Genomic DNA, 17,331 nt, shown 5'->3' with positions numbered 1-17,331 from the left:
ATAAGAAAGGGCAGGTGGAGAGAGGAAGATGTAGGGTGGGCCTTACCTAGGTAGGTAGCAGGTCTTCTGGTGCTCCGTGACCGTAGTCTCGAAAGCACTTCGAAGACTCTCCCCCCTGCAGAGTACTGCGTCGCAGTACATACACAATATTGTGACCATAGAAAGGTAAGGGTCAACAGCATCGTGAATGGCCTGTGAGGCAGCTGGAGGGATGCACTCTCCCACAGGAGTGTCTCTTGTGGTGAAAGGAGCAGAAACGGAGGATGTGGTAGAGGAACTCAACCTACTACGTTCATTACAAGGTACAACCTTGCGAATGGCCCCACTGTGGAATGACGTTATGGATGTCGTACCAAAGCTGTACGAACCACGTCTCCCACGACTCAGTACCATTTTGCACTGTTTGCAGATGACCTTGTTCTCACGTGCTTTTGGTGATGTCATCAGTGACATTTGTGATGTCATCTTTGATGTCCTGGGTGTTAGTCTTAGCAGTGCACAGTGGTGGCACGAGTTATGGTTGCTTAGCTTAGCTCAGGGGTTTTTCAGTTTTACTTGGAACCATAACGTCCTATAGCAACGTTTTTTACTGAATTTCATAGGTTTTTAGTAGTGCAACTTAACCATAACGTCCCTTCCTTTAACAAAGTTAAATGGAAACTAAATTTTGTTCAGGTCTACAGCCCAAACCACTGGACTGATTTTTACCAAATGTGCAACAGGAGCAGCGGCTTGGTCATGAGAGCATGCTTTTGTAAATTTGGTCTAAATCTGTCCAGTAGTTCTTTTTAAAATGGACAAAAAGTAGGTCAAAAAATTGTGAGAGCTGAGTCCGGTCTGCAGACTCATTTCCTGATTTGGGGTCCGTGGACACGTCTGGACGTATCCGGGGTGGGTAGACATCCACAACGCACACTGATTGGATGGTGAAAAACATGAGGGGCATCAGAATTTTTTTTTTACATTCGCCATGTTGGATCCGCAGACAGCCTCCACTGACCATGGACAGCACAGTGAGCAAAAAGGTAAAAAAAGGATTTGCAGGTCCGGATGTCGCTGCTGACCCCGAACAGCAAAGTGAGAAAAAATTCTGGAAAACACATTTGGTATTATTTGGTGGTTGAAAGAGGATCTGGAAAAGATAGGATAGTGGAATAAAGTTGACATGGAGCTGTTTTATGGGTGACAAAAAGGTGTCCAGGTACAGAGTTGCAAGGGTGGGCATTTTATAATTTGTTGAGTTAATTGTTACATTACACTAGGAGCAGATGTGTTTTGCCCATATAGCTCATAGATTAGCCTAGTATTCAAGATGGATTTTGTATCTCTAGTAAACAGACCAGTTCTAATGTTTTTTAACAATTTTAGCATAGATGAGATCTGCAGACTGACACATGTTTTGAGTTAGTTCTCTGTAGCAAAAATGTTGCCAGTGATTTACATTTCCAATGCTGCAGAGTGTGCAATGGCATTGTCTGTGTACTAATATTTTGAAAATAGGTGGACATTGTATTGGTGTTTACTGTAGGAGGTCTTCGAATACAATAATGTGTTTCCTTAAAAAAAAATCGTAATAGGTTCTTAGGACTTCTTGCATTCTGAGATGAATTAAAGCCAACACAAGGTTACAAACCATGCTTACTTCATCTATCAGGAGCACTTTCATTTGTTTCAGAATTCTGCATACTTCAGCAGCAGCTCATGCTGATCATTTGTGGTATTCTAATTTGTTTTGGTGTTATACTAGGAGGAGCAGTAGTCGTTGTAAAGTTACACCTATTATTTTGTATTCAGCTAAACCTGTGGGGGTTGTTAAAACAGAGGTAAGGTTGTTGTTTGTTAAGTATTGTAGAAATGTGCTGATTATTTTAATTAAGAATGTTTTACCAGAACCAGCTTTACAATTTACATACAGGAGCAGAGTTTATATTTTTTACAGCTACTAGTTTTAGTTGGATGTTTAAAACCATGTGCAATTTGTTCAGTGACTTCTAGATAAATGGTGAGTTGTTCATCTTTTAGCTGTGATGTGAGCACTGACAAGTCTTCAGATTGTTTAGATTGGTACCTGGTATTTTCCACCTCAGTCATGGCTATTTCTGCTTCATTTAAAATGAGTGGTTCTCCATGTGGTTCTTGGCTTCCTGTAAGGGAAGGCTGACGGCCCTCACGAGTATCTTTGTCTGGTTGAGATTCAATTTTTTCCTCTTGTTGGTGTTCATTGTCTAACATGTCTTTGTATTATTTGAAATTGACATTTGTTATACTGCTTTCATTTGCGTTGAATGCAGCTTCAAATGAGTCATGGTCACCTTATAACTTTTCTTCTTTTCTCCAAGGATTAGAAAGTTGCAGTAGAGTCATGTAATAACGTTCTCAATGTTGTGGAGATTTAAATGATAACTTTCTATGATTCATTAGGCTGGGTTTGGTAAGTTTCATTAGGCTTCATCTGGTGTGACATTGTTTTTGTAGGAGTAGTTTTCGGCTATGTCTTACAGGCACATGTTTTCGAAAGCAGTAGTTCTGTTTGGGTAGTATATGTCAATTAAATTGTTTTTAAAAAATGTGTCCTGGCTTTTGGTATCCTTTGGGGCTCTTGTTTCTATCTCTTGGTAGGATTTTAGTACTCTTTTTTGGGATGAAGCCTGACCAAGATTTAGCCAGACAATGTGTTCAGTTTGGACCTCCGTAGAACCCGCATTCTCTATGGGAGAGCATTTGTTTACTGAAGCTGTTCAATTTTTGTGACAGTGTTTGGTCAGATACTATGTCATCCAAGAGGTCTTTTAGCCCTGTTTTCTGAGCTTTGGTGAGGCATATCTTGCAACTGCAGTGGAATTGTCTGCAATGTATTTTACGTCTATATTTGCATTCCACAAGAGGGAATGATTGCATTGTAATGATTTATGTACTTGGATGCTATGTCCCTCTTAATGTTGTATGTGTTTTTAAAGGATTTGCATTTTACACTGTGTCTAACAGAAGACATCAAGCTATTCACTTGTCCTTTTTTGCAAACTGGTCTAGGGAAGACAAAGCGACATTTGATATAGTATTTACTTTTGTTTTTATATGTATATAGGCAGTATTTACCACACTTATGTTTTTTGGAAGTGTAAGATTTGTGTACATTTGTCACTATGTGTGGTTTCTGAAGTGATGTTGCAGGTAATGTAATTTTCAATGAACTGTAAATCAGTGGCATCACTATCATTCCCAAATTTTGGAGCATCTTTTATCCACAAAGGCATGTGGATGTGTGGTGTTCCTCTGGATTGATATTCTTTTCTCCAAAAGAAGTTTCCAATTTTACGAATGGAAGGGTAGTTTTATTGCAGCATGGCAATGAACCGATGGTGATAGTACCTTGATACATTGACAGAGTCAAGAGAACAGAGTTTTCCTGGTGTTTTATCTATTCCCTCTTTATTTTGGTTGGCAGTGTATAAGAAGTTGTGCAAATCATCCCATGCATATTCTGTACAACTAAAAGTAACAAACCATATGGGGGGCCTAGGTTCCTTAGCATACAACGTACATCAGCGTGACATCAGAACCAGTATTGTTTTGTACCACACATTATTGCCAAGAGATTTTTGATACTTGACTGCAAAACGTCATCTTTGTCTTTTCTCTTTTGAAGCAGTTGGGTAGCGGATATGTTAAAAATAATTAGAACCTGTTTTATTGTGTGTGTAACTCCATAACATAGAGTTTCTAGTTCACTTGCTTGTGAAGAGATTTTTGATAATTGACTGCAAAACGTCATCTTTATCTTTTCTCTTTTGAAGCAGTTGGGTAGCGGATATGTTAAAAATAATTAGAGCCTGTTTTTATTGTGTGTGTAACTCCATAACATAGAGTTGCTAGTTCACTTTCGAACAGGAGGTGGAAAATGTATTTTACATTTTGGAACAATCTGTGGTCTTCAGAATACATTCGTTAATAGTGATATTCTGATGCAGTAATTTGTATGGATCTTTCTTCATATTTCCTCCTTTTCCTGTAGGAAAGAGAAAAGGAAAAGTGTGTGCCTCTACGCTTTTCTCCCATATGGTCATTGGGGATCCTTTGGCTTAATGCATTTGATATGTTTCTAATACATCTTCTATGGTGTCTTTGGAGTGTAACGGGTGAATTGTATACTGGTCTAAAACACTGGCTGCAGTAACAGGATCTATATGTTTTAATTGGCCAATTGGTGCTGAACCTTGAATTATTTGGGTGGTTTCTCTTACGCTTTCCTCTATGCTTATATTTTTGTTGTATTGATTGTTTTCTATGAGCTATTGTAGGGCTTGTCTAACTTTGTTTAAGTCGACTAGCTGTTGCCACATTCTTTTGTCTTTTGTTGGTACGCCATTAACCAGTACAATCAATGATTGATCTATTGGCCATTGTAATCCTAGAGATTTTACATTTTCTTTGAGACCTAATGGCAAATAACCTATTTTTCCATAAATGCCTTTTAGTAATTCAGATGGAGGCAATTTGGCCATTTTTGGTTGAAGGAGTATTATAGCTTGAAATTATGGGTGTACTGTTTGGATTATTATGCTCTCATATAAATTAAGTTGTTGGAGAGCTTTAAAAGTGGGCTGTGTTACTGGAACTGCATTACAGTTTGCCATGAAGGATACATTTGGAAAGTTAATTGAACTGTTTCCCCATGCAAAATTCTTTTTTTTCAGATAGTTCAGAGTCAAATGTGGTTGCGTTCGGATTTATTTTGTCCACAAATTGAGAAAGCAAGGAACAATGTGAACAAAGTTGTATTTGCTTTTTTGAGGGATGTTGGAATGACATCTTTTCATAATGAAATATCAAATTTGATATTGTCAACATTTATCGAAGAAATGGAATGCATCTGACTGATATGGGCAATCAGATTTTTTTGAACATTCAATATACATTAAAGCAGTTTCTGTGAACACATAACGTATGGATTTAAGAATTATTTAGTAGTTGAAGTAAACAAAAAGCAGAAACAGAAAAAAAATTAGTAGCACATTTTGTGAAAGTTAGAAAAAAAATCAGTTTAGAAAAACATGTGTTAGTTTATTACATAAAACCAAATAATCAAAAACATATATAAAAGCCAGAGAGAGAAAAAAAAGGTTCTTTGAAGAGCCACACTTTTTGAAAGAAAAACAATTAAAATGATTTTCACCCCCCCCACCCCATAGAAGGAATTTTCCTGGTATCCGTAGAGTACTGCACTGTCTGCAGACTATGCAAGCTGCAAATCGTCCTGTGATTTTTTTTAAAAGTTTTTTTTTTTAACTTTGAAAGGTGGCTCCTAAAGGAACCGTTTTTGTTATTTGGGAGTTTGTATTTGATTTGACTTTTTGTTTAATTTTTTTTACAGGAAAGACCAGTTAAGGTGGGGGAGGAAGGGGATAGAAGGGGGAAGAAGCACCAAACCCAGAGAGACAGAGGGGTAGGTGGAGAAGGGAAGATGTTGGGTCGGCCTTAAATTTAAGGTAGGTCACAATGTTTTTCATGCTCGAAAGCACTTCTAAATTACTTCCCCACTGCAGATTGGTTTCTCACATTGCTAACAGTAATGTGACCCTTGAAAGGTAAGGGTGAACAGCATTCTATATGGCCTGCGAGGCGGCCACTGGGATCCTCTGCCCAACAGGAGTAGCCTGTGTGATGGCAGGAGTAGTCAAGGAAGTTTGGGTAGAGGCCGTCAACTTGCTTCTCCCTAAGAAAGGTACAGCCTTTCTCAGAGCACCCAGGTGGCTGGATCTGGTGTTGCGGCACATGGAGGTGGTCCCATAGGAGTACAGCCCAGGTTTTACGCAACTGCGTGTGACCCCGCATTCAGTGCATCTCACCTTGGCTGCCCGAGCCTCTGTACAACCCCAACAGTGGTGAAAAACCACCACCCCATCCTCTTCCGCATCTTCACACCTGTTCCCCAGACCCTCCAGATTGTTGTGGTGGTGGCCCCTGGGAAGGTGCAGCGATGGCCATAGCAGATGCCATTGATGCATGTTGCAAGATTTCCAAAGTGATCTTGAAATCAGGTGCTTTCTCCTGGCCTGCCAGATAATGAATGACTGAAAGTCATGGGTGGGTCCCTTCAAAGGAACCTTCCACAGAGCACGCAACTGTCTGAACACTACTGAGCAAAAAAATAGGCCTTGGAAAGTTGAAAAAAGTTCAAATCAACAAAGAATAGCTGTTGGAACTCTGGAAGGGTAAACTTTCAACTTAAAATGTCCTAGACTAGCTGCAAATGCAGTTTTAAACTGACCACAGGGATGAACACCATCTGTGGGCATGCGTTCATGCTGCACGGGTGCGGTCACATGATGACGTCCCCAGACATCCGCGGCGGCGGTTGGTGTCTACGAACACCCATCAGGTGGGAGCCGCAGGGCGCATGCGCATGGTTGTTCACAAACAGGCACCCTGTCCGCAGACTAATTAAAAGTGAATCATGCCAGACCAGACATGTCTGGACATGGCCCGATGTCCACTGACACCCCATTGCATAAACGGACACCCTGAAAAGACATATAGTCCACAGACTATTAATTAGGGGTTTTCCAAAAACAAATTATGGCAGAACAATATACAAGATATTTATAGTATACAAAATAAATGTATTATGAAAGGGATGGGGTATCAGAATGGGAAACATAAAAGGGAGAATGTAGAATTGCTATCCAATGATCATCAGGGGAGGGAGGGAGTGAAGTTTCATTGAAGCGTATTTCATTTATATTTCGGGAATTCGATGGGGGGTGATTGCTGGGGGAATAGGACACTTTCAAGAAGGACAGTGATAATCAACATTTCTAATAACATAATTATTTAAAAGTTCTTTAAATTCATAACTAAGTTCATCCAATTTTGCAGACAAGATCTGTATGTGTTGTTCCTTCATGCATATGCTATAAGCAAATAAGAAATTATTATTTCACTGAGCTCTGTTTAAATTACATTGTTTGTTTATATTTGAAGGTATATTGTTTACTATTGGAGATGTAATCATCACTCATTTCTTCTTTTGGGAAGTTTTTTTTTCCATCCACTCAAGTGTGTTTGCCATTTGTTTGTAATTAATAAAATAGTGCATTTTGCTTATATGAAATGTTTATGTAATGAATGGTAATAATAGAGAAATAAATACAGTGTACTTACTATTTGGTAAGAGGTTGTTTTGGAATGAGCGCCTAGTGTATGTGAGTCTGTATGAAGAGTTGTACTGAAGCAATAATATGAGGTGTACAGTTATGGTTAGTGCTTGGTGCATTGCATTATAGTGTGTGGTAAATTAAAACATAATTTGTACATTTTTAAATGATGATTTTTGTATATTTGGGTGCAGTAAATATAAGTAATGTTGTTTTATGTATATGTGTTTGTTGGTTGAAGAGTAGAACATATTTTTTTGTCCCATGTGCTTCTGGGCTTTGCAAATGCTACCTGATGTCCGCAGACTTTGGTACTGTCCGCAGACTCCAGAGCTGCTACATTGGGGGTAAGTATAATATATTGAACTTGTAGCAAATGAAGGGTGCACTGGTAAAAACCTATACAATTCAGTGAAAATACATTGTTAAAGGGACGTTGCGGTTGAGTTGCTCTAATAAAAACCCATGAAATTAAGTGAATGAACTTTGTTAAAGGGACATTATGGTTACAACCGAAAAACCCCAGAAATTTGCAAGTTATGGTAAGCTTAGCAACCATAACTTGCGCCACCACTGCTAAGACTAACATAGAGGACATCAAAGATGACATCACAAATGTCATTGATAACACCACTGATGACATCACATATCAAATTAATTCTGATGAACTGTCTACACAAGAGGTTGTGTATACAATGTTGGCAGTAACATTATTAAAAAAATGTTCTCATTTAAACAAAATGTTATATTGGAGTGTTCTTGTTAATAAAATAACCTAATAATACATAGACATAGGCAATGGGTGCAGAATGCACCACAGAAATACAGTTGTTGTAATCTGGTAATATTGGGCAGTAAAATAATGAATGCAAGGCTATCAGAAGCTTGACTAATGTAAAACCTGGATAATAGCTAACAATACAAGATTTGCTACACACTTCTGTTAGCACACACAATACATATGGAGAGCCACAATGCATAGGAGGCACATAAAGGGAAACTCCAGTAAGGAGGAAAGAAAGAACATCAGTAGAAAATGACAATACGATTAGGGTGTATTGTCATGTATACTAATGAATTGTGTGTTTGAGGCTTGCTTATTTCCCCATGTATGTGTACCATGAGCTGAGGCTATATCCTAAAGTAAGTACCATAACAATATAGGACAAGGTTAACGTCTAAATATAAAGCACCTTTTCAATTATAATATTCTTACTGTCATTAAAGGAAAACAACTAGCCTAGACTTGACAGTGAACAAAAACAAGGGGCTCACATATATGATGTCATCAGTTATGTCATCAATGACATCTGTGATGTCCTCTTCGATGTCCTGGGTGTTAGTCTTTGCAGTGCACAGTGGTAGCATGAGTTATGGTTGCTTAACTTACCATAACTGGCGAATTTCTGGGTGTTTTTTGTTTTACTTGTTTGTTTGTTTGTTTATTTATTTATTTATTTCTAATGCCCACCAGACCTGGAGGTATCAGGGTGCAGCAAAAGACAGTGCTAAGCTTACAGAGTTACAGGATATGGGCAAGGTAAAACATATATGCAAGTTGTAAACAGGAAGGATACAAAAATACTGAGGGCAGGTATCAAGAAATACTTTGATGGAATATACATATACATCCTAAGTATGAGTAGTGCAGCAATAAATCCTACAAATCCGTGGATTTTAGCAAGTTAATGTAATTACCTCTAAAGTTCAAGTAATGTTGATCTTCTCTGAGAGGGTGTGGCAGGGAGTACCAAAGTTTGGCTGCTACCACCAGCCTTAGTGAGTCTGAATCTGGGTACAGTAAAGGCAGTTGGCCTTGCTGGGTCTCAAGGGTCTGGTGGATGTTTTTTTATGTAGTCTATCCATGAGATAGCTGGGGGCAGCATTATTTAATGCTTTGTGCGTGAGGGATGCAGTTTTTAGGAGGATTTTATTATGGGTCGAGAGCCAGTTGTTTTGGCGCCTAGTTGCAGAGATGTGTACTCTTCTGTTCACACCAAGTGCAGCTCTTACAGCGTTGTTTTGAAGGATATGTATCCTCTGAATAATGGCTTTGTTGGCGCCAATGTAAAGAGCATTGCAATAATCTAGCCTAGAAAGTATTAGAGATCTGGCTAAGATCAAGCAACTGACATTTTATAGGAAAGGTTTGCCAGTCCTGATGAGCCTGCACATGTAAGCAGTGGCAGAGGCCATTGATTTCACTTGTTTGTCGAAGGAGAGTGTAGAGTCGAGGTAGAAGCCAAGGGTCTTTACCTCCTTCGCTACCTTGATGAGGTTCCCATCAATGGAGAATGATGAATACTCCTGACCTAATTTCTTAAGGTTAAGGTGTGTGCCCAGGATGATGAGCTCAGTCTTGTTATCATTCAGGCATAGACCGTGAGTAGCCATCCATGCCTGGATGATGAGATACACTATATTCACCAGTGCCAAATCCTTGTCATAATCCCCGGAAAGTGGGAGGGGAATCTGAGTATCATTTGCATATTTAGTCTAGGTGATACCCAGAAGGTCCAGATCATCAAACAGGTGCTTGGTGAATATATTGTATAACTTAGGGGAGACACAGGAGCCCTGGGGACACCACACTTGATTGGAGTAGGGTCAGCCACTGCTGAGGGGGAGAAGACCCTCATGGTTCTGTCACCCAAAAATGATTCTATCCACCTGATAGCCTCTGTGGATAAGTGGGCTGCCGAGTCTAGGTGGCCGCATAAGACCTTGTGATCCACGAGGTCAAATGCGGCTGAGAGGTCTAACAGTAGGAGGAGAGCTGTTTTGCCGTTGTCTCTTAGCTCATCGACCTGAGTTTTTAAGTGGATGAGGGCGGTTTCCGTCCCATGTAGGGGGCGGAATCTTGATTGTCTTGCTCCCAGGAGCTTATGAAGTTCCACATATTTTTGGATCTGAGTGTAAGCAACCTTGTCAAGTATTTTGAGCAAGAAGGGTACCGTTGTGATAGGACGGTAATTGGTAGGTATAAGTGGATCTAGGGTTTGCTTTTTTAACAGTGGAAGTACCCAAGATTGCTTCAGGTTGGTGGGGATGGTGCCAGATTGATCAGTTTAGAGATAAAAGAGGCAAGATGGCAATTGGAATGCTCGAGTAATAGAATGACTTTTTCTACCTCGAGTATGGAAGTTTTAGTGAAATGGAATCTGGCAGGACGGTCAGAAGGTATTTCACTAGTGGGGAGGTTAAAATTGTTCAGTTGTGATGGCGAGTTAAGGGATCCTTTTCTTGGGCTATTTTGTTCTGGAGGGTAGCTAATTTATTGGAAAGTGCCTGTTGAATATCTGAGCACCATGTTTTATTTTTGGTGCAGATATCAGGTGTAGGGATATGAGACTCTAATTCTTTTAGTATGATAAATAATTCCTTCATTCTGGAATTGGCGTTAGAGATACGTTCATTATAGGAGTTACGTTTAGCCAAGCAGATTTCATTTTTATATTGGGAAGAGATTTTAGTTAGCTTGGATTTGTTGTCATCTGAGGGGAGTAGTCTCCAGGCGGTTTCACATTTCCGCTTTAGAAGTTGTAGGTCCTTTAGCTGAGGTGTGAACCACTTGTTTAGGTGAGATTTAGGTTTGCTGGGTCTAGGTTTAAGTGGAGCAATTTTGTCAAGTGCAGTTAGCATAATTGTATTGTACTCATTGACCAGTGTACCTGGATCCAGGTTGTCAGCCAGTGAATTAAGGGTAGGGAGACTGGGCGGGATCACTTTGTCCACTGTAATATTCTTTGTGTTCCTTGTTAAATAAGGAGGGGCAGTTGGTGAGACCATCAGGAGTGGTCCAGTAGTAGATAGTGTGAAAGACACAAGGAAATGGGCTGTCCACAATTGTGGGGAGATGGAGAAGATGGCGGTGGTACAATTATAGTCAGCTACCCAATCTAGGGTTCTCCCTTTATTGTGGGTGTGTTTGTTAATTTTTTGGGAGAAGCCTAATTTTGATAGGATGTTGGCTATATTTGAAGTGTGTTTATCTGCAGGGTCATTGAATCCTAGATTAAAGTCACATAGTAGTAGTAGTTGGGTAGTCGTTTTAAGGTTGTTAGATAGTAGGGTGTAGATGTCCTCCTCAAATGTCCCAAGTGGACCAGGCGGTCTGTAGATTAAATGGATAGTAAGGGTTTGAGAGTTAATTAGAGGGAGTTTAACGGAGAGGACTTTGCAAGATTGTATAATTGTGGAGGAGCTGGTCTCATAGGGAGGCTTGATTTGAATATGATAGCAATACCTATCCCTCGTGTTTTATCTCTGTCCTGTCTAAATATTGTATAACCGTCTGGGAAAGCTAGCGAGAGCAAAGGTCCTGCTTTGTCATGTAGCCATGATTCAGATATGGCCAGGAAGTCCAAGTTGTATGCCTGTATCAGGTCAGAAATGTCAGTTGCATGGGCAACCAGGGACCTAGCATTTATAAGGGCTCCTTTAAGAAGGTGTGCCTCAGTTATGGCTGTGACATGGATAGGGGTGGTAGGTATGAGGTTGGCTGTCTTAGGTTTATGCACAGTATGCTGTTTAGAGGTGGTCTGAGGTTAAGGCGAGATCGTGACATGATTTGAATTGTTAACGCGGGTATGGAGGATCATTTCTTCTGTTTGTCGAGGATAGTGATCTCGTTAGAGGTTCATAGAGTTTGGTTAGTCTGGCGCGGAGTCTAGAATTCCTATCATTTACAGTGCAAGGATTGCTTGCGTATGAAATTGGAGAGGCCAAGTGGCTAGGCTGGCTGATGATAGGAAGGTTATATACTGACATTTTGGTCAGGTTAGGTAGGGCTTGTAGTACTCCACGGGGTGGGAGCCAGTCACAGTACACTAGGAGGCTAGTTATAAAGAGTATACTGATAGCGAAGAGGCTGTAAGTAATGGTGTGCATTTTCTGCCGAAGATTTGCTGGTAGTAGGGCACTACGAGCAGCACACAATAGGCAATATGACTAGGCACAAGATAAGCAATAGGCAGTTCAATTAGGTAGTGTATAAACAGTCGGCCACTTCAAATGGGCATAGGATAAACAATAGGCCAATTTGCTTAAGCACAGGATAAACAGTGGGCTAGTTCAATAGGCACAAGATAAAGAGTGGGCCAGTTCAAATGGGCACAATATAAACAATAGGCCAGTTTGCTTAAGCACAGGATAAACAGTGGGCTAGTTCAATAGGCACAAGATAAACAGTGGGCCAGTTCAAATGGGCACAATATAAACAACAGGCCAGGTTGCTTAAGCACAGGATAAACAGTGGGCTAGTTCAATAAACACAAGATCAACAGTGGGCCAGTTGAAAAGGGCACAAGATAAACAATAGGCCAGTTTGCTTAAGCACAGGATAAACAGTGGGCTAGTTCAATAGGCACAAGATAAAAGTGGGCCAGTTCAAATGGGCACAAGATAAACAATAGGCCAGTTCATTTACGCACAGGATAAACAGTGGGCTAGTTCAATAGGCATAAGATAAACAGTTGGCCAGTTCAAATGGGCACAAGATAAACAATAGGCCAGTTCACTTAAGCACAGGATAAACAGTGGGCTTTTCAATAGGCAGTAAGGTGTTCTCTGTATTGGGGTGAGAGCCTGAGGAAGCGCACCGGTGCTACGTGTACAGCAGGAGCAATATAATTAGCGTGGGATGTGGCAGAAGGTGACTGTGAGGTCAAGAGAGACACAGTGTAGGTGTAGGTTACGCTGAGCAGGACATGCACAGCGAGGTGGCTAGTATGAGTGCCTAATGCTTATAAGATTAGTTTGTATGGCAGCAACATTAAGTATAATCAGAAGGATCAGGAGGGAGGCACGCACATGTGTACAAGTAAGAGGAGCATATGTGAAAGAACAATTATATTCAGTGGCAAGGCAGGAGCAATATGTATATACTGCAGAGGATCTATTAAATAGAGTGTGACATGTACGGTCATCTAAGAAAGTCAGTTGCAGGTACAAGAAAAGTATATATTGCAGGAATCATACAAACATGCAGTAACAGTTAACAACCTTGTGATCCTCTTTAGATTAACAAGTGTCAGTATTATATTTGGCCAGTATTCCCTCTTAGCATAATGAGATGGCCTGGGATGGAGTCTGATGTCATCGGTATATAGGCAGGCACACTAAGGGCAGTGCACGGTATGATCATAATAAGGCAATTATATGCACGGTGTAATGTACTTGCTAGAGAGTGCAAGAGTACTTGTAACCATAACATCCCTGATCACTGAATTTCATAGGTGTGTATTAGTGCAACTTAACCATAAGGTCCCTTTAACAAAGTTCTTTCACTGAATATATTCCATCTAATAATGTTCTAGTTTGCCCCTTTTCACAAAATCCCACGAAACTTTGCAAAAACATTCACATCTGGCTCTTAAATCTTTTTGCAAACATTTGCACAGAATTGTGAAATGGCACCAAATGTATAAGCCTTTCAAATATGTTTGTAACGCCCTCTAAAAACAGTCCCAAACATTGTAGAACCATTCAAGGGCACATCTATAATGATAACACAACATTCCAGGCAGTTTCATTGAGTAGCACCAACGTTATACACCATCCAAAAACTGCTTTTCACCACCCCTTTAATGCAAAATATGCATGGATCCCCCTGAACATCTGATATGTTCTCGAACATTACAGGGATGTCCTGAACAGTTTGCAGACTTTTGGAGTGAAAAACCACCAGTTTTTGTTTTTTTAGCCATATCCCATCCCATCCTCATCACCCCTCATGTCTCAAGAGATTGCGCCTCATTACAATAGTGGCGGTAAGGCAACAATGGCACGGGTAGTGCTACTGGCACCGTTGTTACCATGCCGCCACATTATGAGTTCTGCTCACGGGTGGCGCTCTGCACACCTGGTAAGACCAGGCGTGCTGAGTGGCACCGCAAGCAGAACTGGATGGTAGCAATGGTACCGTTATGAACGGTACCACTGCTACCATCCTCCCCATTCCCATTGAACCCTATGGGGGCTCAAATGGGAATGGGTACGTACTGGCTCTGGGTCCCGCACAAGTGGAATTACCGGGCTAGCCGAGGTCGGAATGGCCCAGTAATTCCCCTTTTGCGGGACACAGAGTCGGACCCGAGTTTGGGGGTAGCAATCCGGTATAAACGGCATGGCTACCTCCAACCTCGTAATGAGGCACATTGTTTCATTAGTTTGCAATGTTCTGTTTTTTAATATATTTTTACTGCGATGTCCATGGAAAACGGCGGCTTTCTGCAAATTCAACATGGCAACAATTTCAAAATATCTGACGTAGCTCAAGTTTTTCACCATCCAATCAGTGGACGCGTCCGATGTCTACGGACATCACGCCAAGCCCTTATTTGTCCAGGAGGATGTCTGTGGAACGAATAGGGAAGTGAGTCTGCGGACCAAACCCAGCTATCACACATTTTCTTGTACCTACTTTCTAGCTGTTTTAAATAAAACTACTGGATGGATTTACACCAGAATAACACAAGCAAACTTTGCAGAATCAAACCAATTGGGCCATATATGTTTTTGTGCAAAGTTCAGTGAGGATTCGTCCAAGGGGGCCACAGTTATAAGCCTGCCAAAATGTGCTCTTCCTATGGGTTGAGCAACATAACCATAACTACACGGCCACTACTGAATTATTTTCATGCAATTTCTTCCACAGGGGACAAGTTATAGGGGGATCCCAAAACTTTTGAAATCCGGACAGACATGAAGGGAAAATTATTTTGTTCATGGCTACAGCCCATATTGGTGGACGGATTTGCACCAAACTTGAACGAGGTGCAGGAGCCTGGTCCTGAAGCGTGCTATGGCAAATGTGATGTTATTCCGTAGAATAGATTTTTTTTTATTACCCAAAAGTATGTCCAAAAATATGTGTGTTCTTCTCATCGGGTCCACAGACTCACTTCCCTGTTTCATGTCCGCGGACGTCTCTGGGCCAATCAGGGATCTGCGTGACATTTGCAGACACTATATGTGTATGCTAATTGGCTAATAAAAAATTCAAGCATTTGGAATCATGAACTGTGCCTACAGTCAGCAGACATCACTGGACAAAAACATCTGGAAAATACTTTTTGGGTTATTGGGTAGAAATAGCTGTAGGGTTGTCGTTGAGTCCTCTGCCATTTATCCTGTCTGCAGGCAATACAGACAACACCATATGCACGTGGACATCTATTGAGGATGGTGGAGTTATGTTATAAGTCACAACAATGATTAGTTTGGGTTTGATATTTATGTAATTAAACTATTGAGTGTGAATCATATTTATGTGTATTTCTGGATGAGGACTGTCTGGAGGGTGAGGGAAAGAAGAAAATGGCAATTGTATGTGTTATTGTGTGTTAACATTGCTGTGAGTTTGTAGCCAAGTATGCATGTATTAGTAGTAGTAATAGCAATAAATATTATTGTGGCCCAATCTGAACAGTTGAACTATATGGCCACTGTCCATGGACACAGCAATATGCTTACTTTGAACAATATGGCCATTGGCCATGAGCAAAACAAGATGTATAATATGGATTGAATGTGTGCAGACATGTGGCTACTGGCTATGGGCATAATTTTATGTTTCCTTTGGGTTGAATGCCTGGAACAATTGACTACTAGCTATGGCTAAATAGTGTGGTTAGTTGGACATGGTAAACAGGGCATTTCTATGCTCCTTTGTAAAGTACATACAATATAGTTTGTTGGTATGGAAGATATACATAAGTAAGGCTTTATACATATAATCACTTTTTTTAAACCTCGTAAGTAGTACATTTTAAGTACTATGTTTTCTATAACATTTATGTGTGATACACTGTTGTTCTATTAAAATATTGTAATTATTAGGTCCTGGTGGATTCAAAAATCCCATTTTCTACATTTATTCTTAAATAAATTTACATTTTCTTCAGATTTGTCTCCATTTCTTTTCAGAGTCTTACATCTATGAAAGGGGGACACATTGCATAGGTGTAGAAAGTAGTACAGTGGTAGTATGGGTGTATTAACTAATTACATAGGTGATTGTGTGTTTTAAGGGTAATGTTTTGTGTGTTTGCTTATGTTTGAAGTAGTGAGATACCCATTGGCGTATTCTAATTATGTAATATTGCTAAAGTAGGATAGTGGTAGCATGGATGTATTAAATAATTGCAAAGTTGATGGTGTGTTTTAAGTGTATTATAATTAAGGAATATTTGTTTCGTGTTTTTGTTTATCTTTAAAGTAGTTAGATACCCATTGGAGAATTATAACTGTATAGTATTGTAAATGTGAAATTAAAATGTTATTAAATTACTCAATTTGGGTTTGATGAATATTAAGTAGGCATTTGTTAGATTTTCTGGTAACCTATGTTTTTGAGTAACTTAACTGTCGCTACATTCAAACCAACCCGTGGGCAGGCTGCGCAATATAAATAAATAAATAAATAAATAAATAAACCACTTTTTTCACATATGCAGTTTAGTGGCCAGAAGTGATTGTGGCACTAGTGTGGAATATTATGCCTACAGTTGTAAAAGTTTTCTTGCTAAGAGATACTTGTGTGCGTGTGTTTTTAGTGAGTTTACAGTTATTTTTAGTGCCATTTGCATTGTATCTTAAAAGCATTCATATTTTATATTGGGGATGTGAATTTATTTGTATGTTGGACAGATTGTCTGAATTGCATAATGGGAATAATATGCCATGATTTGCATTTTGAAGAAGTTGTTGAAATGGGATTGAATTACAATTTGGTATAGACACATGCACACATAATCATTCATCAGGGATATGCTCTTGTGAATCATGGTTACAGAAACTGTATGTATGTTTCCAAGTTCACGACATTTATAAGATTTCATTTCAATGGATATGCTGTGTCTCTTGTATTTGTGGTAAGTACATTAGGAATTCTTGTGGATCCTCTTGTGTGTTCATGGTGAATTCAACAATTCCTGCACAGTAGTCCAATTCATGTCTTATCCCTGACAGACTGTAGATAGTGTCTGGGTTGTTAGTGGCATTTTTGTGCAGGATGTGAATTTGTAGACATAGCTGCTCTGAGCTCTTTAAGTAAATATTGCCCACAATTGGTGGCAATGGGAATAGAAGATTGATTGCTTAATGTGCATAGCAATTTACTAAAGTTGTTTTGCTGGATTAAAAAGGACCAGGCCATTTGGCCTCTCTTTGGTTT

The sequence above is a fragment of the Ambystoma mexicanum genome, chromosome 4q (genome assembly GCF_040938575.1).
Source record: "Ambystoma mexicanum isolate Mex_15411 chromosome 4q, UKY_AmexF1_1, whole genome shotgun sequence".
In the NCBI taxonomy this organism is placed as follows: domain Eukaryota; kingdom Metazoa; phylum Chordata; class Amphibia; order Caudata; family Ambystomatidae; genus Ambystoma; species Ambystoma mexicanum.
Note: the sequence above shows the minus strand (reverse complement) of the source record.